General features: G+C 39.4%; 1 long non-coding RNA gene across 1 annotated transcript; it reads left to right on the forward strand.

Annotated features, from left to right (window-relative positions):
- Positions 1-148: 148 nt before the first annotated feature.
- LOC140187631 (uncharacterized) lies at positions 149-26,343 on the forward strand. The gene is made up of 3 exons (XR_011883125.1): positions 149-214; positions 23,323-23,512; positions 24,529-26,343. It is a non-coding gene; the product is annotated as an uncharacterized lncRNA (long non-coding RNA).
- The last annotated feature ends 1,395 nt before the right edge of the window (positions 26,344-27,738 follow it).

A 27,738-nucleotide genomic window follows, 5' to 3' on the forward strand; every position in this document is an offset into this window, starting at 1 on the left:
CATGTTTCTTGGAGCTCGCGCACACCTTATTCATATCGCCGTCACGCGCCCCGCCGCGTCACCGACGCCCCCGTCCAATCAGCCATCCGGGAGCCATGGTAACCATTAATTTATGACAGTTTTTTTTGGTGTCTTTTTTTCCCCCCTGCCTTTGAAAGACTCGCAACATCTCGCCTAGAGAATAGCGGAAGCCGCGGCCGCTTCTGAGGTTTAGGTATAGTTGCAATTTTTTTCCGCCTTTCTTCTGTCATATCCTTCTGTTTTTTTTGGTGTATTTGGAAGGTTCATTTTGCAATTTTCATCGCGGTCGAACGGTTGACTGAAACAAAACCACAAAACTCAAGAAAGTATGTTGACATGTTCAGGCCCTCTTGCCCCTTTCGGAGTTTTCATTTTGCCGCTGGTTGGTCATACTCTTGATTGTATGTGGGTGAAAGAGCGGGAGAGAGTGAGGCAGCTAAATTCAAAGTCTGCCTCTTATCCCACGTTTTCTTGGCTTATGTTCCGATCATTCTGCAATTATAAATTGCAGCAGATTGATTGCCCTGTTTATAATCATGCGGTAAGCCAAAACTGCTTGGCAGAAGTTACGATACCTTCGTAGGGACCAATCAACGTGAAATAATAAGGATATAATTTCAGGGTGCCGGGTGGGGGCGGGGTTCGGGTGTTGTGTGGGTGCCCATCATCAGGTGAAAATGCAAGAGGAATATTTGGCGTTTGATGAAATCACAGTGGTGGGGTGAGTCAGTAAAATAGTTTCAATATGCATGAGCGTTTTGCCCGCCTGCATTTTAACCTTTGAAGTCGTATCCGCTGAAAACGCGAGAGACTATATGAAAGACCTAACAAGTCATTTTATCACCTCTTCACTTGTTGATGAATGCCCTGTTCTACGGGAAATGCTTACTCTGTCATCTATAATGGACGTCTCTCCCCCCCCCCCCCCGATTTGTCTCAAACTCGACACCAAATAGTGCTAAACATATTTGCATACTAACGTTAGATTTGAACTTTTTTGATGTTTGTGTGTATTGCATCTCGCGTCAGCGCGAATGGTAACAAGAAAAGCTCAACCCTGTAATCCACTTCTCTATCAGTTGATAGATCACACTGGCCAAACCTGGGGCAAGGTGAAAGTTAAATATTTGCATTTAGTTTAGACTTTCACCATACTTTTCAAAACAAAACATCTGCCTATTGTCCGCCTGAGATCAATTTTCTCTTGCGGCAGATAGAATGGGAATGGGCACGCATTTTATGACTTGTCTGATTAAGGGAGCAGAATTGCAAGGGACAAAAGTGGAGGCGCAGAGAACATAATAAGGACATAACTCTCCACCCAAGCAACAGTTTCACAGTTTCCAGTTTACTTGGGTAGGCGCTGACAGACGGGAGTTGAAATGGACCTGGATGCAGTTTGTCTGGAAACACAAGGTCCTGTTTGCAAACATTTACTTGGCTATGGTACTAAACACTGTGAGCTGCAGTGTTAGTACACATCAGTTAGCAATCGCCTGACAACATTTGTAGTTATAACATCACCGTGTTCCAGTACGCACCTTTAGGTGCTCTTTATTTTGGCATAGCATGCTATTATTTCTTCTCGGGTTCCTCCAACGCTTTATCACATTTTTTTTTAGATTCCATGTGATGAACCAGCGTACCGCCACTCTAATTCGACACTTTTGGACAAGGTCTATCCCCCGACAATGGGGTAATTATTTGATAAAGCGCGCCGACTGTATCAATTTATTTAACACGTTTGTGATCTCGCTCCCTTCAGCGAGAAGCAACATTTTTACACCATTGCGGGTTATCTCTCACGGTAACCGCCAATGATAGTCAATTTAATGGATAAATTGGTGAAAAGACGATAAATAAATGATCCATGATACCAAAATGATGGGGGAAAGCCCTCGTGCTCTCTGCATATGGTTGGACATCATGGTCAAAATTTCCCTGTTCCCAGTAAAGTCGCAATACTTAGCGAGCACCTACTTTCCTGTCTGCTGTGCGCACACCGTCTTTGTTACTCAGCTGTTTCTTGAGCGAATGTCGCCGACCTGCCACTCACAGCGCAGATTTCCTTCCAACCGACACTTCACAATTCCTAACCTACGCACAATCTTTGAAAAAAAAATCAATAAACTCTTTCTGCATATGGGCTTCTTCTCATGCAAAAGGGAGAAGAGCGACTGGTGTGGACTTGGCCCTGCAGACTACACAGTGACAGCTGTAGTCTTCTATCTGGGGACTTCTTTCCTTTGACACTCTCCCAGATGACATGTGTTGGTCAGGAATGAATAGAGATAAGAGATGAGCAACATCTTTGTGACCATCGTGTCTATTTCTACTTCAATATTTTATTCAGCTGCAAAGCATCTGGTTATATGATAGCAATACAGGCTTTTTCTCAAATATCAAAGAGTTTACAGTTAGGTGTCGAAAGTGATTCAGTCGAACACCTCACACAGCCTAAAACATGATGTAGTTAGGAAACGTGCGCTTGTGTTTGAGAATTCAGCGTACAGTTTTTGCATTTACAGCAGTTATGTTATGCAATTAAACAGTCTTGGAAGTTCAACATTCTGAAACCCTGGCGCCGTTCTACGGAAGTGAAATTGACTTGATATTAACAAGCAGGACAGGTGAAACGAAACGTCGCCAGGTTTAACAGGATTTAATCCGCAGTGGCGTAAGAACGCCGGAGAGAGGGAAAACGTTTCTTTAGTATTTTGTCCCATGCAATATTATGGAAGTGTTACGAGGTCTAATCACTCAGGTGAAAGGCTTGTTCAAATCACGTGATTGGATGTAACACTAATATTTGCGTACAATGATTTGAAGTGAAGGTATTTATTTAAAGCGTAGAAAAAAAACTACTGCAAGAATTATGTGTGTTTGCGACGGGGCGGAGGAATTAACGTGTGGAGCCAGTTTTCGGTTTTACATGAAGTACACTCAATCAGTGTCGACAGGAGCCACGATCAGAGGCAACCTTCCGTCACCCTTTCTTCAAATTACTGAAGTGAAATGTAATCAACTGATTACATCGGGACTACGAGTAGAGTGCACTTTTTGACCCGGCTTTGTAAACGAACTTTCCAATTTTAACCATCTATTTTCAGCTCGCAAGCATAATTGCTTAAAAAGTGATTATTGGACACCACGCAGAGCTGATATAGATTCAAATAGCTCACAGAATAGAAAATATATGTTGACCAAATAACCTGCTCTAATTTAGTTAGGAATATCTTCTCATGGTGACACGGTACATTGTTCATTTTAAGTCGACTGGCTGTTTCGAGAGGCAGGCAGCATCACTGGGATTCAATATCCAGGGATGGAGAGTTTGCACATTGATGCAATCATTCTTGACGCCTAAACTTAAAAACCCGCCGCGTGAATTCACTCTTAACCCCTTCCCTTTAGAAAATTCCACAGGGCGCGATTTTACAGTACCTCATCTAAGAAATGACCATGACTGGGAGGAGAAGATTTATCAGCAAAGGCTCAAAGGCTGGCGGTATTAACAGGTCTAGAATCTCCTTAGCTTCATCAAAACAGCCAGTCACAGCCAGTGGCTGTCAGCGCAGAATGGAAGGAGATATCGATTGAAAGTGAGCGCCCAGTCATTGTGTATGAATGTTAACGGGTCCAAACACGATTCACAAACTCAGCCTTTTCCTTTACACAGCACAGGAGACAGCAGCTTCACGTCTTTGTCCACGCAGAATAGGTGCCACCACTCTCCATTTTCCTTGTTCTCCAACGCACTTTATTTGCATTGTATACTAAAGTTACACACCGAACGTTACTTGTTGGTGATCGTGAATAGTGCTTTCAACAATGAACACATTTTGCGTTTACACGAAATGTTCGTAGATAATGGTACACCAGGCCTAATATCACCTGTTGCCACATTGAGTAGATTGGAATCATTCATACATTTTGTTAAGAATATTACAGATATATTATTTTGTAATCCTGGAAATAACGCACTTCCCTTATAACTTCAGACATAGTGGGTATACCTTTGGAGATTTAAATCTGTTTTAAAAAGTTGTGATATAGGGTACATCACTCACTAGAAAGGTTTTAATAAAATAGCAACTTGGAAGACAATTTGCGCTGGACTCGAATTGCAAGTTTCAATCAGTAATTTATCCTCTTTCCAATAATCGGTACAAAATACACACAGTGAACACTTAGGGAGAGCACCACCAAGTTATAATTGTAATTTGATGTTCTATGATTATACTTACTAACACTTACCATTAAAGGGATAGCATATTGAAAGATCGCCTGCTACTTCTATTTACAAAAAAAATCAAAATTCAAGATGATCGTCATTCAACAAAATGAAATGACCTTTGCCCTAGTATCAAAAGCAACCACTTTGCTGCTTTGAAAGCGATGAAATTACCCTTCATGTCAAAACCAATCTTACTATACGTGTTCCATTGACGTACCCCAACTCCTCTCTAGTGTCCAACCCCGCCCCATCCCCTTCAACCCGACCCCCGTACCGCCTACACACACACACACACACACACACACACACACACACACACACACACACACACACACAAATGTTAGATTTGGGGCATCAATAATTAGAAATGGCATTCAATAAGTGACTAGAAAGCCTAATTATGGAAACAGAGACTTGCTTTATAATACCAGTTAGAGATTACCGTATAGCACAGAAGCTACAAGTACTGTACACCTGTAGCATTGAAATTAAGTCAAGGGCAGTTGTCAAGTTCAGGTTTACAAGGGAAATCCGCATTGTTCATGTTTTTAATCATCAGCTCCTTTGCCCTTCCCCACAGCACATGTGACTCTAGCGGTAGAGATCAGACTGGTCGCTTCGCTCGCAAAGATCCGTTGATTTCCCCACCCTCCTCTTGACCTCTCTGTCAGAAGATGTGGGTGACACTCGTGATAAACTGAGAAATATACAGCGAGGCTGTGATCGGCCAAGTGCAACTGGATTGCAAACAACTGTGAGATCTCCCGTGACATGAGTGGTATAGCAACAGCTCCGCATCAAATGGACCACGAGTTGATCCATTCTGTGATGCTGTAAATTTCGACTTGACAGACAATATCCAAAGGTTGTAGCATGCTCTCATAACCTTCCCCTTTGAACTATGTAGACCGCACACTTTCAACAATACATTAATATCCATTCAGTCACAACACTGCCTTCCTGGCATGGAAAGTTTAAATTTATGTTTAATAGTAGATTAAGTAACTTAATTCAATGATTTAAGAAATGGGATTGAAATATAGTATATGATGGTACCCTACTAGTATAATTTATTTGCCATTATACTTCGATCAAAGCGGCTGAGAAATCAAGTTCAAACATTAGCCCAGCCATCAAAACCATGGGAACTGAGATCGCAGCAAACCGCCAGCTAGGTATTTAGTTTTGGCTTTTGACCAACAAGTTCTGTTGAAACCATTCTGATTGTTTTACTTTTGTTTTCTTTTAGTACCTCGATTCCATAAAGCGCGAACACGTTCACTAGGAAGTCCAGATATCGAAGATAAACGTGCGCGATTAACAATAAAGAACCAAAGCACAGAGCACAATTATTAGATAAGATGCTAGATTCTGGAAGTGCGATGTTGTAGATGTAAACCTTAGGAACACAGACGCTCAGATTTATATTTCGATTTGATTAAGCGACGTGTGCAAATGCAATAGCAATCGGAAAGTATGAAACTACAGCGGAACAGCGGAACTTGGTGTAACAACTTTGTATTAGTTAGATTACAACTGATCTGAGTTGATTGCAATTAATTGAAAATAAGATGCAAACTGGATCTATGAAACAAAATGAAGCCACGTAATGTTATCATCACTTTTCGCGTGTGGACTTGGCAACATTTTGATATGCTTTTATTTGTCTTAGTAAGAGCAGAATTCATTAGGTGGCACCCCTAATAATGCATTTTTGTACCTAAGAACTGATATTGAAAAATTCAGCACACAGGTCCTGATCGTTATGTCCCCCTCTGCCACTTAACAAACAAATACTATATAAAATAAAACAGCACGAGAACTGCAATTAATGTTTGTTGTGCTGAAGCTCCTTTAAATTATAGATTTAAATAGAATTATGGTTCTTATATATATGTTAAGAAAATGAACAAGTTAAGCCAATCAATTATTCCACCTAATAAAAGACATTGTAGCGTTGGAAGCAGTCCAAAGGAGATTCATTAGTCTAATACATAGGATGAGAGGATTTTTCTGTCAAGAGCGGCGTGATAGTTTGGGTCTGTATTCTTTGGGGGTACAGAAGAATAAGGGATAACTGTCTTCAAACATACAGGATCCTAGCAAGACTTGACAGAGTAGATGTACAGAAGTTTCCATAATGGGACAGTCACGGACAGGAGAGCACAGTTAGGGCCTGTCTTTTTTAATTGAGATGCGTACACAATTCCTCTCTTAGAGGGTAATGGGTCTCTAGAACTCTCTGTCCCCGAGGGTGGCGAATATTTAGATACATTTCACGTGGAGATAGATATATACTTGGACGTCTGTTGAATTGAGGTTTATGGGGAACGAGTTCCAAGTGGAGTTGAGGTCAGTATAGATAGCAGGATAGACTTGAGGGGCCCGGTGGCCAACTTCTGCTCCTGTTTTCTTCCGTTTCCCTGAAGAGAAACTCTCAATGCAACAAGACTCCAGTTACAGCAGAGCATGACAGGCTGCTTGGAAAGATTTGACTCTCGTTTACCTCAATGCATCAATGATAAATGATACATATCCTCTCGGGAAGTCTCGCCAAGTAAACAGATTGGAGGGGTGGAAATTAGTCGAACATTTGGTTGATCAGAAACTGTTTTTTTGCCAGGGTTGGGCGTCCAGTAATAAAAGTTAACGGACCGAATCAATTGGTAAGCAGGAACAAGATAAGACTCTAGATAAATCATGCTTTCCATTGATCTCCCAACTTTGAAGGAATCTTTAGTTAAGTATCCCCGGTGAAATTTTAGGTTCATATGTGCACTCAATGTCCACTTTATTAGGTACAGGAGTGGAACCCGGTGTGGTCTTCTGAATGCCCATCCACTTCAAGGTGCGATGTGTTCTGCGTTCAGCACGCAACACGTGGTTATTTGAGTTGCTGTCAGCTAGAACCAATCTGGCCATTCTCCTCAGACCTCTCTCATTAACAAGCCGTTTTGGCCCACAGAACTGCCGCTCACTTTATGTTTTTCGCACCATTCTCTGTTAACTCTAGATACTGTTGCGCGTGAAAACCCCAGGAGATCGGCAGTCTCTGAGATACGCAAAACACCCCGCCTGGCACCAACAATCAATCCACGGTCAAAGTCACTTACATCACATTCCCTCCCCATTCTGATATTTGGTCTGAACAGCAACTTAGCCTCTTGACCATGTTCGCATTATGCATTGAGTTGCTGCCACATGATTGGCTGATTAGATATTTGCATTGACGAGCAGGTGTACAGGTGTAGCTAATAAAGTGGCCACTGAGTGCATGTCCAGCTTTTGGAAGCAGAACTATTGTGTTTCCATTTTATGGTGTGGGTAAAAGATTATCTCAAGGGATTACTACAGTATTCGTAACATTGCATGTTCCTTTTCACTATTATTGCTGCTATACCTTGTAGCAAATTCGGAGATGGTGTTGCCCCTATTAATTGTGCCACACGCTATTGTTTCACCTGCATTTGGACAAGGGGTTGTGAGTACGTGAACTTTCCCTACCACTCCATCCTTTCAGCGGAGGCCCGCAACTCGCCTTCGAGCGGGAATTGTGGAACTCAAAACATCTGCCAGTCGCGTCGAGATATTGACCAAAACAACACAATATTTTCCCCGATTAAAAAAACTCACTGGCAGCCTGGATTAGAAATTCGATGAAGGCTATAGATCTTCCTGTAGTCTTGTCACTGGGACAGCTGCTATTTTCGCTCCAAAGCCAGTAATCTAAAGGCACAACAGTATCATCCCTTTTTCTTTTATTTCCCTCATTGACTCCACATCAAGCTCCAAAACTTCAGTGAACAAACTTTTAAATCAGTTATGACATCGATCAACTTCATTTTACCCCCGAGGAACCTTGCGCTACTTCTGTGACGGTTAGCAAGTGTTCAAAGTAATCATCTCCGCCAAAAGATATAATTGAATAGCTTAAAATGTTTTATGAAAAGATACAGGGAAAGAGGCAAATTGCCCACCCAACGTTGAGTTTCCCAGGGTGATTCCGTTTGAGCAGGCGATACTATCAGTGTGATGTTAAAGGAAAAAGAACACATGCTACAAACTGATGCGAGAGGCTGATAAATTGCAATCGGCCTCAGCGCTACACAGCAGGCTTGGGAATAACGGCGGCCTGAGAAATATAAATGGTTTATCAATGGCGTTACGCGGGGAGAGAAATTGCATGGGAAAGAGAGAGAGAAAGAGAGTCCGAGAAGCAAAATGGAACACCACTCCCAAGAATGTGATCCCAATCCCATTTTACCCATATTCATTGTCCTTGTGTGTGTGTGTGTGTGTGTGTGTGTGTGTGTGTGGGCAAAAGCACTATCGAATCCACGGTTTATATTTTATTTCCGCTAGATCAGAAGGGAGATATAGCTTTTTTTTCGCGCTGGGAACGGGTGCTGGGGGAGAGATATTTTATTTATATTTTACGGTTTTATGTTAGCGACGTGTCAAGGAGACAAAATAAATTGCTAATGCATAAGCAAAACCCGACTGCTTTGGCTTGCTGCGTGTCAGAACTGTGTGGAAGGAGTGGTGATATGGGATTTAGAACGGATGGGAGGCTCTGAGGGATTTAAGCTGAAAATTACTCTCTCGTCTTGTACAAAATCAGTGACTGATGATGGGCTTTCTGAGTGAATTTGAAAGCGCCAGTCCTAGGGCAAAAGACTGGCTCTGGCTTACTTACAAAAAAAAGCATTGGGTAAGAAAGAGCAGTTTGACAAAGAATAGGTGCGTAAACAAAACGAAGGTATCGCTCTCATCTCGCTTGGGTGTTTGATTGAGAAGTATCATTTCCCAAAGTCCATTAAAATAAAGACAATAACCATTTATAAAATGTTAAACCGTATCTACAAGTTCAAGACTTGACCTAACATTACACTATTTTTTTGCTTAATCATTTGCACTTTAGAGATCGCATGCCTATCAACTCTCAGCATAGAGCTGTCAGAAATCGCAAAGAATAAATTCACATTGGACAATGCGATAAATTAATATTAGCAAAAAAAAAGTCAGTTTGCAGAAGATTGACCACGACAATGCATTCATTCCAACAGACCAATGAATTAAAAATGGCGGCCGTTTTGACTGGGGACCTTAAATCCAGATGTGCATACTTGATAGCGAAAGCCAAACCAACTTTAGTGTTTTCATTTGCCCTATTAATTCCTCTATTTATTTAACGGAGATTCTACTTTCAACGTCCACGCGCAAATGCCGGAGTTGGGAAGGTTCTTTTGCAACTTTCAGCAGCGGTAATATATTATGGTTATGGTGTCATTCGTGTTCTGAATGTTACAGGAATATAAATAGCCCCGAAACTGTAAAGGTTTCTTTTTCATATTTCATATGTGTAAAAAAGGGGAGAATTTGTAAGGGTAATTTGAATTTACTACACACCTGAATGATCGCATACAAATAGGTATGGCATTTGCTGTAAGTGCCCTGAAAGACTGAATTAAGCCTATTGGAATTTAATCACCAGACACTTAAAATAACACATCCATCTAGCAACGTTTTTATACAGTTATATAAAATTTTGATATGATTTCTGACATTATAATAAACTATGAATCTGATAGAGGAAGGATAAAGGACAATAGCCTCAAATATCCAACTTCACATATTGCTAAAGGCAAAGCCGATTGAAATACAATTAATCTGCCATGAATCATATCACCGATCCTAAAATATTTTAAAGAGACATCATTTGGAACAAAGTGCTGAAGGTGGGGTGTGAATTTAGGATGCTAAATGCACCATTTCTTTCCATGCTAAATTGAAACATAGGTCCTTCATTTCCCTCCTTTTAATTGCATAAGTAATTACAACGACCACATTGGCGCTATTAAAAGTGGTAACTATTTTTCATCGTCCAGCAATAAACTATGTTGTTTGTTGTGACTCGTTTTGCAGACACCTTTTCGGTGCTGGTTGTAAATAAAGGCTTTTCAGCAGACCCTGGGTATTAGTTCTCACCCTGATTACAAAGCCTGCTCCATATGCTGGATGATGAGGTTATTGAGGAACTGGAGGTCACGGAAGAACTTGACACTCCTCCTAGGCTGACCAAGTGGCCACTTAGTCAGGCTTGGAGAAGTGTCAAGTTGAGCATGGGTGTAGAGGTGGAACAGCGACATTCGAAACTTTGGGTTGTGGGGTCGGGCGTCAAGTTAACCTTTTTGTGCCCTTTGCCTCGAATCCGGCCTTGGCAACAATGTCTTTGATGTGCTGAGCAATTTATGAGAAGCAATGTTGACATAGAGAGAGACATTCAGATCTCTCCTTTAAGAAGACGTTCTTAATTTATTCACATCGCGGTTCCTGGTTTTAACAGACAAATAACTCACAAACCGACAGAAAGAAATCAAAGTTGCTTAGGGGAAGGGTTAAGGAAGCGACAATGTTAATAAATTATATATACATTCTGGATAAGGTATACAGAACGACGGAAGAAGGAAAGAGAATTAAAAATATATGAATAGTACCAATATCAAGTCAATACATAAATACAGTATACACAATTTTAAACAATAATGCACAAGCGGTTAAACAAGAATCTTTAAATGTCGAAGAGTTCAAAATATATATTCGGAAAAATAAAAGTAGCTGATTTCGTACTTTCCTGACTTATTATTGTTAAAACGTATATTTTGAAAATGTATTTACATTTTCTATAACTAAGGCCGCTTTAGCTCAGATATTATTGCAATTATTTAGTTCCTCTGTTTAGCCATCAACTTTTGGGATGTCCCCGGCATCACCAGTAGTCAAGCCCTGATGAGTCCTTGACGTTGTAACTACGCCTAACCCCCAAAGGATAATTGGTAGTCCAGTGCGAGTCCAGTACACGGGGCTGGATGTCTGTTCAGAAATATATTTATATTTGCCTTTTAAAAAACACGAACTGGCTTACGACGCTTCTTGAAACTGGGTTTTACCGGCATCAAGACATAGTCGAATTTCATGATAATTAAAGTCGCTGTTAAGTACAATCGAGAGTTAATTGTTATTTCTGAAGTGACGACTGGGGATAAAACGTGCAGGCGAATAAGCCATTTCTACTCCTGGTTGTATATGTGCTCTGTAGGCTTCACAGAGCACAGATAATTCCTGGTGACAGTGCTTTGAGCCTTCCGAGTTAAAAACCAAAGGTTTAATCACTCCGTGCGCACCGAATACCAGGCACGGGGTGTTCTCATCGCTGCTCGCACAAGCGGCACAGAAACAAGGCCTAATCCCAGTGCTTGCCCTGGGGTCAGTCCGTGCCTTCAAGGGTTTAGACGACGCAAACGCCAGGATTCACTCGCTGCTTCGGTTATGTACCGCGGGGCAGCCCTGCGGAGTCAGTAACCGTGGAATTAAATCGTATCTCAGATGGATCTTTGCAAAACTAAAATCACCCAATAGCTGCAAGGGTAAACAGTATCATAGGGCGACTTTCGCAAGCCATACAGTTCTCCACGAGCCAGAGGGATACTCTGTACCCCGGAGACCCAGTTCATCATAAATCGTAATACCGTATTGGGAACCTCCACTTTAACCTTCAGTAGAAACATTGCAACTACTTTTACCACACAAATCTTATTTCTGGCATATAGTATGTTGACAATGCAGTTCTTTTACCTAATGAGTAATTTCGCTATTGCGAAGATCGCTTTTTGTTACTCAACTTTAGAAAAAATTTCACTTTTCCAGCTTTTCATATTTTACCCTTCCAGTTTTTTACCCTAATCACGCCTACCCCCGCACTCGCGAAAATAGCTATTTCTTTCGAAAATCAAACCGTGCCTGATACAACACACACACACACACACACACACACACACACACACACACGCACGCACACACACAACCAGATTAGAAGATGTTCATTGAATACACTCCTTCAAGTGAAAGTAAATCAAAGTACCTGTATACAGTATCACTGTACTGTATACTACCCTGAGATTCATTTTCTTGTGGGCATTCAAAGAAACACAAGAGTGTCAATGAAAAACTGCACACAAACACTGACAAAAACAATGTGCAAAAGAAGACAAACAGTGTAAATATAAATAATAAATAAACAAATAAATAACTACACAATATTGAGAACAAAAATTGTGGAGACTTTGAAAGTGAGTCTATAAGTTGTGGAATCAGTTCAGTGATGAGGTAAGTGTCTATGCTAACTTCATTAAGGGCTTAACTCACTCCATGCTGCTATATGTTGGACTTTGATATATAATCTCTTCTCTATATCTCACATCTTTTACCTGGACAGCTGCTCCCTGCCTTCACAAGCTTCAACACTGCTGGAGATAGCCTTATACCTGCAATTCCTGCAGTGCTGTTATTTCTTGGTGTCGTTCTGATCCCCCAGTCTCTTGGATAAAAAAAAGTAGAAAAAAGTGTGCAAACGCTCAGCAGGCCAGACAGCATCTGTGGAAAGGGAAGCAAGTAAAAGATCCTTCATCAGAGGTTAATCTCTTGTTCTCTTGACTGGCAGCATTTGATTGTCCTCTTTCTCAGAAAGAATTGGGGTTGAGATCTGGAATAAACAAAATTAAGAAGTAGGAGAGAAAAGTAACGAAGGACAGAGTGTACAGGGAGTGTGTGAAAATAGGTGTGATGAAGAGATTTTTTTTGCAGTTAATCCCTTGCTAGAGGAATGTGAGAAACCATGGGATTTCTAGTACTGTCCGTTCAATAATTAAAATAGTGAAACCCAACTCAAAAATAGATCTGTAGCAATTCCATTGTGCATAAATGCAAGATGAAATAGAATGAAGTTATTTTCAAATAGCAATTGGGAAGAGATATGAGAGGTGTTCTAAAATTAAGTAAAGTGCATGCTTGTGCGTGTATAAATCACTGTTTCAATTTAGTTGCACAAATTCAGCTCAGAGTCTGAGAGGAAGGAAGAAATCCAATGATCAACATATAAGGATATGTTGCAAAAGATGGCAGAATTGGGGTGCAGCAAAATTAGAGTGTAGGGGAGATGTGACAGACAAGGATCAGTGAAGGGAATGAATGCAAGTGCAAGTAAGAGAAAAAGTCAGAATACATCAGAAAAAGTACTGAAAGTTGAAGTGGGTGGATGGATTTGTATACAGAGGAAGAATATTAATGGACACTTAAAGAATGCAGAGTTATGAAAATCAGACTGTGAAAGGAAAAATAAGAAATAATCAAAAATATATTGCAGGATTTGCAGGGCAGTGGGTCTATGAACTATGAGAGAAAAAATACTATAAACAGAATAAGAAGTAATTTAAAAAGTAATTTTAAATCATTTTAAATCAGGTAATTTTAAGAAATTGAAAAATGCAACTATTAAAATAAGGAAATACAGACTGAATGCAGGTACCAGAGGGGAAAGGTGTATTTTGCTTTGATTACCAAATATGCCTCTGTTGTTGACGGGTTGAGAGGCGGAGATATAAATTTGTCCTCAGGATGGGAACAGGAAATCCACAGTAGCAGAACACCAATGGAAGAGCGGAAATGGGGAGGAAAATCTTTTCTTAACCAAACAAGGGAGCATAACTGGATCTGCTAAATGAGAGATAAAGAGTTTTATTCTCAGTACTTAAAGTAAAACTGAGATCATAGACAAAATTGTGGACAATCCAAAACATTCTCAGATTTATATAGTGTAATATCAAGTCTTTCAAGAGGATCACAATTCATGTCCAATAAATTACATGGAAAGTGTTAATAAGCTAAAGGATATGTAAACACAAGAGATTCTGAAGATGCTGGAAACTCAGAGTAATACACACTGATTAGATTAGAGAGCACCTATGCTGAGGAGTAAAGTGCCAGTGTTTCAGCTAAGACCCTTGATCAGTTATTGCAATATCATAATGAAACCAAAGATTTTGAACACCCATATGCATTCCCCCTCAGTGCATTCAAACGTAAAGAACCAAGCTTTGTTCACACCTTCTTGATGGTACTCTGTGACAAATATTGTTTGATAGTGTTCCTGCGAAGTGCAGTACCTTGCCATGATTTGGTATGTACATATCTAGGCACTATATAAAATTTTTATTTTATGTATACGAAAAGACTCAGTATTCAACAAATGCAAACAGAATTCTTGTCTGCTCCATTTTGAACCAGTTCAACCAGCATTTTAATGAAAGGAATTAAAGTGAAACAATACAGTCAAGAAATGATGATTGAAGTTGCACACTATCTTTATGGCTTATTGATATCTTTTTCTTTTTTGGTAGTTACAGTAACCAAATCTTTACTGATTAGTATAGCACATTATAATTCATATTAACCCAGTCTGTTATGATGGATCTGAAGATGAATGTAAAATGAAGGAATTTGTTAGAGCCTTTATATGATCCATAAACTAAAGGCTGTAGCTATATTTACACAGTTACATAGCCGATATGTATGCCCAGCCAATATTTATAGGGAAAGCATGGGATTCCATATCTGAAGCAATGATATTATGTACACTACTTTCAGATTGCCGTGTGTAGAGCTGGACTGCACTTGGGAAGTTGAAATTTGAAACACACCAAAAAAGATAATGCTGAAACATGTAGCAAATTTCACACAGCCAAGTTTTATGCTTTTTTAAAAAAATTCTGTTCCAGGTTACCCTCTCCTTCATGCCATTTTGTGTTCCAGCTGGGACAGGAAGAACAGGCAACCTGTTCTGAGGCCCTTGCTAATAGCTCCTCTGTAAATGGAGATGCAAAGCACAGTCTGGGATGACTCATCCCTTGATTTTTCATTCTCATTGGGAAACCTCTCTCTCCTATTTGGCACCTCTCCCTGATTTCCTGGTGTGGAGGATCATGGGTGTAAAACCTGCACCTACTGTTCCTTGGCACAATGTTCTGGCATTCAACCAGATTAGAATATACACTGCTACATGTTAAGACTGAAGAATTGTCATTGATCTAACATGTATTATAAACTTCAATATGGAATATATTTAAATTTTAATGTTTCCCAAATTATCAGATTGTGCCCATTGGATTCTGTTTGGTTTTATCATCAATTCTATGTCATATGATAGAACATTCAATGAAGCAGTAACTATATATTGAATATTGTGCAAATTATACCATGCACTTTTATGCATAATATATAAACATAGTTATCTGAGTGTGAATTGTCAGTCAATCTTTACAACTACTGGTAAATAGTGTAGATTTTGGTGATTACTATTGGTTGATCTGACAGTTATAAATATCTGGAATAAAATACACTAACTAATACACCAGTTCAGCTTGTAGATGTCTGCCTTTCACTTCCTCTCTCCACCCCTTTATTATTCCCCAGTGAGAACTTATATTAATGTCTATCTCTCAACATGATAGTCATTTTTTAACAGGCTTCATCAATAATACATTAATTTCAGACACACAGACTCATCCTCTTCCATCTTTAATGTGTAGTCCAACATTCTGAATAAAAGTAACACGACAGCTCTCCTGGTGGAACTGAGCTGCAAAAGCTACAAAAGCTCCAGCTCCTGTTCCTGGTTTTTGGTGTAGCTAAGGCCAAAAAGAAAATGATTTTAATCCAGACTGCACACAGGAGCAGCTTTCTATCTAACGGCCTGTGCCCAGCAAAATCAAGATAGTACTACAAAAAAGTCTTACCTGTGGTGAGTCCAAAACCTTTATTTAATATGCGTTACTGACCATTCTCTCAACTGAACCTGAAAAAATATCATGGCATTATTTTGAAGAAGTGAGGCCAGAGATAGGAAGATCATACTGTTTAGCACATGGCGAAGGAGATGCTGATGGAGGTATCTTTGGATCATTGGGCTCTCTTGTACAGAGGGTTGGTTTGCACCTGAACTGGAAGGGGATTAATAAACTAGTGGGAAGGTTAGCTAGTGCTACACGGAGGTGGGGGGGGTGGTTTAAACTAGAATCCTGGGGGGGGGGGGGGGGGGAACCAGAGTGCCAGAACTGATAGTGGAGTTGTTGTGGAGAGAGATGTTAAGTCTATGTACAAAGTCTGGAATCAAAATGTTGAGCATGGTGAGACTAACGTTCTGATCTACGTACATTTCAATACATGGAGTATTGTAGCAAAAGGCATATGAGCTTAGGGCATGGATCAGCATGTGGAATTACGACATTGTAGCCATTAGTGAGACTTGGTTGCAGGAGGGGCAGGACAGGCAGCTCAATATTTCAGGGTTCCATTGTTTTAGACATGGAAGAGCAGGAAGGATTAGAGGAGGAGGGGATGCATTACTAGTCAGGGAAGTGCTCAGACAGGACAGACTGGAGGGCTCATTTAGTGATGCTTTATGGGTTGAACTAAAGAATAAGAAAAGTATGACCACGTTAATGAGATTATATTATAGACCATCCAGCAATCTGCAGGATGTAGAGGAGCAAATTTGTAGAGAGATTGCAGACTGTGGCAAGAAACATAAGGTTGTGATAGGAGGTGATTTTAACTTTGCACACATTGACTGGGACTCCCATACTGTAAAAGGGCTGGATGAGAAAGGGTTTGTCAAATGTGCTTAGGATAGTTTCCTTAATCAGAAAAGTAGAAATCCCAGTTAGAAAGAATGTGATACTGGATCTCCTATTAGGGAATGAGACAGGGCAGGTGACAGAATTTTATGGAGGGGAACATTTTGCATCTTGTGATCATAAATTTTAAGGTAATTATGGAAAAGGATACGTGTAGTCCTCAGGTTGAGATTCTAAATTGGAAAAAGGCCAATTGTGATGGTATCAGAAAAGAATTGACAAGTGTGGATTGGGACAGGTGGTTTCTGGAAAAGGTGTACTTGGTAAGTGGGTGGCCTTAAAAAATGAAATTTTGAGAGTGCATGCTATGTTGTTGTCTGAATATAAGGCAAGGATCACAGGTTTATGGAACCTTGGTTTTTGAAAGATATTGAGGCATAGCAGGTATAAGTATGTAGGAAAAAATGAGGCACTCGAAGACTATAAGAAATGCTAGAGAGCACTTAAGAAAATCAGGAGGACTAAAAGAAAGCATGCGGTTGCTCTAGCAGTCAAGGTGAAGGAGAATCAGAAAGGCTTCTACAGATATATTAAGAGCAAAAGGACGACAAGGGACAAAATTGGATCCTCTAGAAGATCAGAGTGATAATCTATGCTGGGAGTTGCGAGAGATGTAGGAGATCTTAAATGGATTGTTTTGCACCTGTGTTTCATTGGGAGATGGACCCTGAATCTTTAGAAGTGAGGCAAAGCAGCACTGAGGTCATGGACCATATACAGATTACAGATGAAGAGGTGTTTGCTGTCCTGAGGCAATTTAGAGTGGGTATATCCCCAGGGCCTGATGGGGTGTTCCCTCAGACCCTGTGGGAGGCTGTGGGAAACTGCAGAGATATTTTAAACATCTGGAGGATTGGAGGAAAGCTAATGTTCTATTTTTTAAGAAAGGCTTTGAGAGTAAGCCAGAAAATTATTGGCCGGTGAGCCTAACATCAATAGTGGGAAAGTTACTGGAAGGTGTTCTAAGAGAATGGATACATAAGTATTTGGATAAACTGGGACTGATTAGGGATAGTCAGCATTGCTTTGTGCGAGGTAGATCATATCTAACTAATCTTAGAAGGCAAGACAGTGGGTGTTGTCTACACGAGGAATTCTGCAGATGCTCGAAATTCAAGCAATAAACATCAAATTTGCTGGTGAACGCAGCAGGCCAGGCAGCATCTCTAGGAAGAGGTACAGTTGACGTTTCAGGCCTAGACCCTTCATCAGGACTAACTGAAGGAAGAGCTAGTAAGAGATTTGAAAGTGGAAGGGGGAGGGGGAGATCCAAAATGATCGGAGAAGACAGGAGGGGGAGGGATGGAGCCAAGAGCTGGACAGGTGATTGGCAAAAGGGATATGAGAGGATCATGGGACAGGAGGCCCAGGGAGAAGGAAAGGGGGGAGGGGGAAAAACCCAGAGGATGGGCAAGGGGTATAGTCAGAGGGAGAAAAAGGAGAGAGAGAGAGAAAGAATGTGTGTATATAAATAAATAATGGATGGGGTACGAGGGGGAGGTGGGGCATTAGCAGAAGTTAGAGAAGTCAATGTTCATGCCATCAGGTTGGAGGTTACCCAGATGGAATATAAGGTGTTGTTCCTCCAACCTGAGTGTGGCTTCATCTTTACAGTAGAGGAGGCTGTGGATAGACATATCAGAATGGGAATGGGATGTGGAATTAAAATGTGTGGCCACTGGGAGATCCTGCTTTCTCTGGCGGACAGAGCTACATGGACCTTAGCAAGACCTTTTACAAGTTCCCGCATGGGAAGTTGGTCAAGAAGGTACAGTCACTTGGCATTGAAGAAGAGGTAGTAAGTTGGATTAAACATCGGGTTTGTGGGAGAAACCAGTGAGTGGTAGCTGATGGTTGCCTCTCTGACTGGAGGTCTGTGACCAGTAGTTTGCAGCAGGGATTGGTTCTGGGTCTTTTATAGTTCACCATCTATATCAGTGATCTAGACAATAATGCGAGAAAATGGATCTGCAAATAATGACTCCAAGATTGGGGTTGTAGTGGACAGTGAGAAAACTATCTAAAGGCCAGCTGGAAAAATGGGCTGAAAAATGCCAGATGGAATTTGGGTAGGTCTTACATAGTGAGTGGTAGGGCACCGAGGAGTACGGTAGAACAGAAGGATCTCGGAATACAGATCCATAATTCCTTGAAAGTAGGGTCACATGTAGATAGGGTTGTACAAGAAAGTTTTTGGCACATTGGCTTTCATAAATCAATGCATTGAGTACAGGAGTTGGGATGCTACGTTGAAATTGTATAAGGTGAGGCCTACTTTGGAGTATGGTGTATAGTGTAGTCACCAACCAACAAGATAAGATTGAAAGAGTGCAGAGAAAATTTACAATGATATTGCCGGGATGGAATGGGTATGGAGGGCTATCATCCAGGTCCAGGTTAGACAGATTAATGGTTCGGCATAGATTAGATAGACTGAAGGGACTGTTTCTGTGCTGTAATGTGTAAGACTCTATAAGAGTGTGTGGAGTTTGCATGTTCTCCCTGTACGTGTACCCCTGGGTGGTCCCAGTTTCTTCCTGTATCCCAAAGGACATATGTGTTGGCGGTTAATCTGTTGCTGTAAATTTACTGCTAGCGTATGCGTGAGGGGGCTGAATGTAGAGAGTCAAGGAGAATATGGGAAAAATAAAATGGGATGTATAAATGGTTGGCATGAACTCAGTGGGAAAGAGCCTACACTATTTCCATACTGCATGATTCTACAAGAGCTGAGTCCTGACCAGTATTTACACTTTAGCCAACTAGGTCAGATACTGACCACCTTCACATAACTGCACTTTGGAGCATACATTTTACAGAATGACTGGATTGTTCCTCATATTATAACATCAATTACATTTCAAAATATGTGATTGGCTGCAAAGCACTTTCGGATGTCCTGGGAGGGACGTGAAAGGTGTAATGTGAACGTAAGTTCTTCTTTTATCCATGTTTCATTTACAATTGTTGCAGACGTACAATCAGTGGACACTTCATTAGGTACCTCCTTTGCCTAATAAAGTAGCCACTGAGTGTAGGTTTGTGTTCTACTACTGCTAGTGGATCTTCAAGGTTCGATGTATTGTCCATTCAGAGATGCTCTTCTGCACACTACTGTTGTAACGCCTGATTATTTGAGTTACTGTTGCCTTCCTGTAAGCTTGAACCAATCCGGCCATCTCCTCAGAACTCTCTCATTAACAAGGCATTTTCACCCACTGAACTGCCACTCACTGGATTTTCTTCTTGTTTTTCACACCATTCTCCAGAGACTGTTGCGAGTGTAAATCTGAGGAGATCAGCCATTTCTGAGCTACTCAGATCACCGATACAACCATTCCACGGTCAAAGTCACTTAGATCACATTTCTTTCCCATTCTGATGTTTGATCTGAAAAACAACTGAACCTTTTGGCTATGTCTGCATGCTCTTAGGCATTGGATTGCTGACTTATGATAGGCTGATTAGATATTTGCATCAATGGGCAGGTGTATCTGATAACAAGACCATGGAATGTAAGTATCTTATTTCTTTGAGTACAGCTACTTTTTTGCTGATTAATATTCAGAAATGTTTTTTTTTCACAGCAGAAGCAATGGTTCTAGGTATGTAGCACCACACTAAAGCATTTTCCCTCATTTAAATTTCTGCCTGCTGTTCTTAATACCCGGTGTCGGTGAAGCTGGCAGCAGGAAATGAAAGAAAAATGGATACGCATTTCTATTATGAATAGCTGTATTCAATATGAAACTATTCATTATATGGTTTGTTTGTATATGATCAAGTTTCAGTAAATAGCTGAAGTTGGACAGTTTATATTCTCAGAAAGCAAGACCATTATCACCTGTTGTCCAAGTTAGCGCGATTCTATTATAACTTGGGGTATTTGGAGTTTGGAGTTCAATTCCGGCTGTTGGTTCCTCGTTTATTTTCTGATCCTTAGGGTTCTGCTGGGAGTCAGAAATAGCGAACAGTCTTAACTCCAAGATTTCAGTTTATTTTAGCGTACAAACAAGCATACAAATACTAAGCAAACTAAAGAAAGAGCTGAGAGATTCGACGCTAAGAGGTGGAAGGATGCGATGACAAAGATAGAAAAGAAGCCAAGATAGAGTCTCTGAAAAATCTATCATTTTTATAATAACATAAGGAAAATTCCTTAGATAAGAATGAAGTAGTTAATAGGCTACAGATTTCAAACAATTACATCACGTGGTAGGTAATGCACTAATACTTAGCCAATGAAAACTGAGAAAGGTGATAAACTGTTAGTTTAGCAGCTGTACCGCTTTCTGCCAGTGAGTGTGAAAAATACATGAGTTTGCTAAAAAGTACAAATCTTAGAGAAAGCATTAAAAAAAAAGTGGTTTTCAAAATGGTGCTGTTTTTAAGGAGTTTGTGTGTTGTTCCAGACAGCATCGGTTTCCTCTGGGTGCTTCGCTTTCCTCTCACAGACCAAAGACAAAGGTTAATTCATCATTGTAAATTGTCCTGAGGTTTGGCTAGTGTTAAATAGGTGGCTTGCTGCACAGTGTGGCTCATTAGGCTGGAAGGGCCTGATCTGCACTGATCTTTAAATAAAATAAAATGATTATTGCCATTACTGGATCAGTAGAACTCAAATGGTGCCATAATTGTTTAGACAACTTCAAAGAATAATGTTTTATAGGAAGTGCTACATATTTTCATAACCATTAATGAGTTGCCATCATCATCTTTGACCCATGCTTCCTTCAAATATAAGTTTATATCAACATTTTCATTTGTCTCTGCTAATTGCAGACCCTGCTTCTATGAACATTATTATTTACTAATACTTCAGCATGCTATTTTTCAAATTTCAATTTGTCTGTCCTGTTATCAATTGAACTAAGTTTGCTGAGGGATTTTGTTGTTGGAATGCTGTCAGCCAGAAAAGACATGAGCTGCTTAAACAACAATGAGCACAGTTGCTCCTCTGTGATTCCTGACATGACCTACGTGCAGAATGCTTGCACGTTACTCAAGCAGTATTTGAATACCCTGTGTCTGTTTTGGGCAAATTTCTGGATATTAACTGCCCGACACGGAGAGATACCTCAACAAGCAAGGAAAGATCTAATAGGACAGTAGGTTGATTATCATCTTCGTGCCAATAATTGAAAAGTAAATTGGCACAAGAGAAGTCATGCTGTAAAACTTTAGTGTTACTATTGAACTATATTGACACATTACTGAGAAAGGATGTAGTTTACAGCTTAGTGAATATAAATAATGTTAGGTTATGTAGAGTATCTGTTGAGTGAATTTAATCTCAATCCTTGACGTATTTAAATTGATTGGTACTCTTTTGGCTAAAACTATGTTTGGATTATACCACTGATCTTGATTCAAAATTCTTATATGAGTAACATCTCACATTTTGGTTGAATTTTGCATGCTTGCTGTAACATTCTTCCTGACTTTTGGGCCAATATCAGGGAAGCTGGAATTAAGTAAAGTTAAATTGTTAGCCATGTGCTTCCCATTAAATGATAGCAGTGCTTGGCCAGTATTGGAAATAGATGAACTCAAGGAATAGGATATTGTGGATAATAAACAACAACAAAGAAAAAGAGCACGTGGCAAATTGGGGTTAGCGGAGATAAGGAAAGCCCGATAATTTATTACTTGGGTTGAAGTCTAAACTACCGCTAGGTTAAGTATTCAAATTAATGTCTAACCCATCATTACATGTGATATCTTTCTTCATATAAGAGGGCAGGACTAAAGAAAGTAATGTAGTTCCATATTTTAGCACTTAAATGTGAATGTATACACTTGCATCAGCATAACATCTTTTGAAATATGTTAATCCTGTTGATAATTAGTCTACTAATATTATAGCATGGCGGCATTTTAATTGTCCACAGGACAAATTCGAAAAGTATGGCTGGCCATCAGATACATTTACACAAGGTGATGTATTAAGACAGCTTTCAAAACTAGCTCAAGAATTGACCTATGCTGGTGGCATTAGCCTTGCCCAACTAAGGCAACAGAAAATATTTGATCAACACTGCATGCTTAGTCCATAGTAGAAATACTATGTCAGTATTTTATATGTTCAGCTTTGATCTTCAAAGACAGTGGTCCAATTTTACAAAGCATGCAAGTAAAGATATGCCTTAAGTAAGAGTCTTGGTGGTGGATAACCTCTAAATGTTGATTAGGTGTACTGAGATGTATTCAATGAAAAGCAATCTAACATATAGGTTACATTTAAGCTAAACATATCATCATTATAGATGTCTTTCATTCCCTCATATGTTACAGCCGCAATATAATGGTCCAATATTTTGAAAAGGAATGACGACAAAAAGATCACTATTCATCGTCCACTGTGTATTCCATTATAGGACAGATTTACTTACGTGTAGCACCCGATGCTAACATTGAGTACAAAATAATATGTAAGATATCACAAATATGTATAATTTTCAAAGTTCAAGGTATATTTATTATCAAAGTATGTATATATCACCATACACTACCCTGAGATTCATTTTCTTCCAGGCATTCACAGTCAAATAAAGAAAAGCAACAGAAAAGCTACACACAAACAGGACTGACAATCAATGTGCAAAAGAAGACAAACTGTGCAAATACAAAAAAAAACAAACAAATAAAGAAATAATACTGAGAAAATGAGTTGTAGAGTCCTTGAAAGTGAGTCCATAGGTTGTGGAATCAGTTCAGTATTGTGGTGAGTGTCTACGCTAACTTCATTTAGGGCTTAACTCTAAATTATCAATGCTGGTTGAAGGGTAATAACTGTTCCTGAACCTGGTGATGTGGGATCTAAGGCTCCTGTTACCTTCTTCCTGATGGCAGCAGTGAGAAAAGAGCATGGAACACACATCAAAGTTGCTGGTGAATGCAACAGGCCAGGCAGCATCTCTAGGAAGAGGTACAGTCGACGTTTCGGGCCGATAGTCCTGATGAAGGGTCTCGGCCCGAAACGTCGACTGTACCTCTTCCTAGAGATGCTGCCTGGCCTGCTGTGTTCACCAGCAACTTTGAAGTGTGTTGCTTGAATTTCCAGCATCTGCAGAATTCCTCGTGTTTACGAGAAAAGAGCATGGCCTGGACGGTGGGGGCTTCAAGACAATTGTTACATGCAGTACAACTAAGCTACAATTCCTTTATACCGTGCCAATATTTTATCATTATCACTAACTCCTCTGCATTTTAGCATTGAATACATTTCATTTTGGGATATCCTGAGATTACAAAAGTTGCTTTATAATTTCTCCTTTGAAATACGATATGTGATTTGCTTTACACAGGTTAATAAAACAGATTTAATGAATGGGTCCACATTATTACAATAGGTGTGTTTCTATATATCTCTTGTATCCACTTTGATGCATTTAAACTATCATGAATTGCATTGAGGTAAGATGTAACGAGAGAATCATACTTGTTTAAAAAATTAAATTAAAGCACTATTCACACGCACTTAGCACACAAAATGAATTCATAGCTGGATGGTATAAAAGGTTGGGCAGCGTGCATGATTTCTGAATGTGAAAACACGATAAGATTTCATCATGCTATATTTATGGTCAAAAAGGTGCTGCTTGCAGATCAGAGATTCAGCCTCTCACTATGTCCACCTGTTTACTTACTCAATAATTTACATAACACAATGCTGTTCTAATCTTGCTGTTGTACTGTGTGGTGGAATAAATTGTACTGTCATTTGCTCCTGTCTTCAAGAAAGGAGACAAGTTTGACTGCAGTAATTACAAAGAAGTCTTCCTGCTGTCTGCTATATGGAACATCATCACAACCATCCTTTTCAACCTCCTCCTCCTAGTGACTGAGGCACTCCTCTCAGGGAAGCAATGAGAGTAACGTCAATCAGAAGATATAGTGTACATGATTTCCACTGTACATGAACAGCCAGAAAATTTGCACAGAGCACTACCAGACCATGCAAAAGCCGCCGACTCCAATCATTGAGATAAATTATGAAGACTTCTTCTCAAATTTGGCTGCCCTCAGAAACATGTTACCATTCTACAGTATGTACTGCATGTTATGCAAGCTGTAACATTAACCAGGGGGTCCATAGACCCAGTGTGCCGACGGGGGTCAAGCAAGGTGGCTTCATTATACCAAACCTCTTCTCAATCATTCCTGTTGTTATCTGCACACTGTGATTTGTAAGCTTAGCATTATTACAAGTTTATCATGCAGTGTATTCAGCTTGAATTAACTGTATCTCTTGTTGAAGAAAAGATCTTATTAGCAATTCTGTGACTGATATATACATGCAGGTGACATAACATCATCAGTGAGAGTGCAAACTAATATTTGCTCTATGTTCTATTTATCTATCTGATTAAACTTTACTTGTGATGGTTTTAATTAATTGTACCTACTTTTACAGTGTTATTTTCATGTTTATTACAAAGGCTAACCTAATCACGAATTGGTACAAAAATTGTAAAGATTTTGACGATGGATATTTTGTTTGTTCACAGAATCAACTAAATTAAAATACAAGTAAAATAAATTTATTATATACCATGTGCATTTTTATGTATCCCAAAACTTTAATCTTAGGAACTACACCATAGACATAGAAAATATGAATTGCAAATTAATATTTATAGCCAGTAAACCAGTAACAATTCTCATATATACTAGCTTGCTTGTTTGTGGCTGTGTTGCCAACTAACAGTATCAGAAATTGTTTCTTGGAATTACAGCTGGAATATCCAGTTACACAGTAATAGATTTTATTTCTGCCATAGTTCCAGAAATGAATGACTTCTGTAAAAATCCATGCACTGACAGCAATTTGCATTAATTAAAGGGCTTCAACTGCCTCTTCCCTTCTACAAACATAAACAATAAGTCAAACTGCATGTGAATACAGTAAGCAACACTGTGTTTATTTTAGGTTCAACAGTATCTCATTTACACGTGTTAATTAGAGCTAATTGGGACTAATTAAATGAACAGGAACCCCTCTGGGGATGTTCATACCTATAATTTTGGTAAATAGTCTTAATTAACATATGCAAGTTAGGGCTAATTAGCATTGATTAAGGGATTTTAGCTAAATTTTAAAGCGCTGCTCTTCAAATACTATAAGCAGTACAGAATGTGGTATGAACATTAAGCATTAAACAGATAAAATGCTTTTGTTCCATTTAACATCAAGCTTATTTACACTGTTTTAATTAAGATATTACTTAATATCACTTGTTTGTGTGCCAATGATTATAAAGTCTTAACTTGGAGAAAAGAAATTTATCCCTTTTATTGCAGATAATAATTTTAAATCTGGATTGAAAATTGCACAATATGTTTGCCTGAAGACTAACTTTTAACTTCAAATCTTGTTTAGTGAAAATGTCAGAACTATTATTTTTCCCTTCATTAGTTTTTTATGTACAATTGCTTGCTTATAAAGAAAAAGACCAATAAAAAAGCTCAAGAGATTGATCAATAATGTAGCCCAAAATAATTTCATGGAGTAATTTTCTTAGTCAAATGTACATCAGCTAACAATTCTTGGTGGTGTCAATAAAAGCATGAATGTTGGACAATGCATTCTTCTGTGTGCAGACAAAGAAGAAAATAAACCCAGTAAAATATAATTATTTATTTTCCACTGTTACTTTTGCTAATTTGAATTTTCTTCATAACTTGAGGGTATTGTGAGAGTAGGGGAAAAGAGACCACAATCTGCAACAATATATATAACACCTTCAATATTTCATGGAAATATAACTAATCAAAATGAATCACACATGGAGATTGTTTAAAAAGGTAAGTTTTGCAGAGGTGTTATGGAATTGTATGGTTGGGGTTTAGGGACACAGGGCAGAATGTTTGACAAAGGAACTCTCGTGTTTTGGGCTTTGGCAACTGAAGGCATGGTTTTCAAAAGTGATGTGATTAAAATCACCATTGGTCAGGAAATGGAGAAATGCTGCTATCTCAAAGAATTACACTCAGTGGCCACTTTATTAGGTATACCTATACACCTGCTCGTTAATTCAAATATCTAATTAGCCAATCATGTGGCAGCAACTCAATGCATAAAAGCATGCACACATGCTCAAGAGGTTTATTTGTTATTCACACTAAACTCACAATGGGGAAGAAATGCGATCTGAGTGGTTTTGACAGTGTATTAATAGTTGGCGCCAGATGGGGTGGTTTGAGTATTCCAGAAACTGCTGATCTCCTGGGATTTTCACGCACGACAGTCTCTAGAGTTTACAGGGTATGGCACAATAAATAAAAAAAAATCCAGTTGGCAGCAGTTCTGTGGGTGAAAACGCCTTGTTAATGATAGAGCTCACAGGAGAAGGGCCAGACAGGTTCAAACTGACAGTAACTCAAACAAACATGTGTTACAACAGTGGTATGCAGAAGGGCATCCCTGAATGCACAACACATTGATCCTTGAAGTGGTTGGGATACAGAAGCAGAAAACCATGAACATACACTGAGTAGCCACTTTATAGGTTACAGGAGGTACCTAATAAAGTTGCCACTGAGAGATTGCAGAGAACTGGAAGGATGCCCTGGAAGAATTTACCAACAAGGATGAAAATTGAAAATGAGTAGTTGTTTAATTGTGAACCAACGTGGGGTTTTCTAGTGCAGGGTGGTGGATGAACAAAATTTGGTGTGAATTGGACTCAGTGGTCAACCTTAGTGACTTTTTATGTGGAATAGAAAGAAGGAAGCTCTTTCTGGTTTGGTTAGAAAAGTTAGTCCAAACGGTTACAAGATATGGACAAAAACTCTGCAGCAGATAAACTGAAGTGGAATGGCACCATGTGACGTTAGGGAGTGGGATAATAGTCATCAGTGTGATAGAACTGTTATATGGTTCAAAGCTCATTTCAAGGTTAAGTATGTTGTTAAAAGCGTGAAAAGTTTGGTTCAGCCTCAGATAGT

The sequence above is a fragment of the Mobula birostris genome, chromosome 25, assembly GCF_030028105.1.
Source record: "Mobula birostris isolate sMobBir1 chromosome 25, sMobBir1.hap1, whole genome shotgun sequence".
NCBI lineage: Eukaryota > Metazoa > Chordata > Chondrichthyes > Myliobatiformes > Myliobatidae > Mobula > Mobula birostris.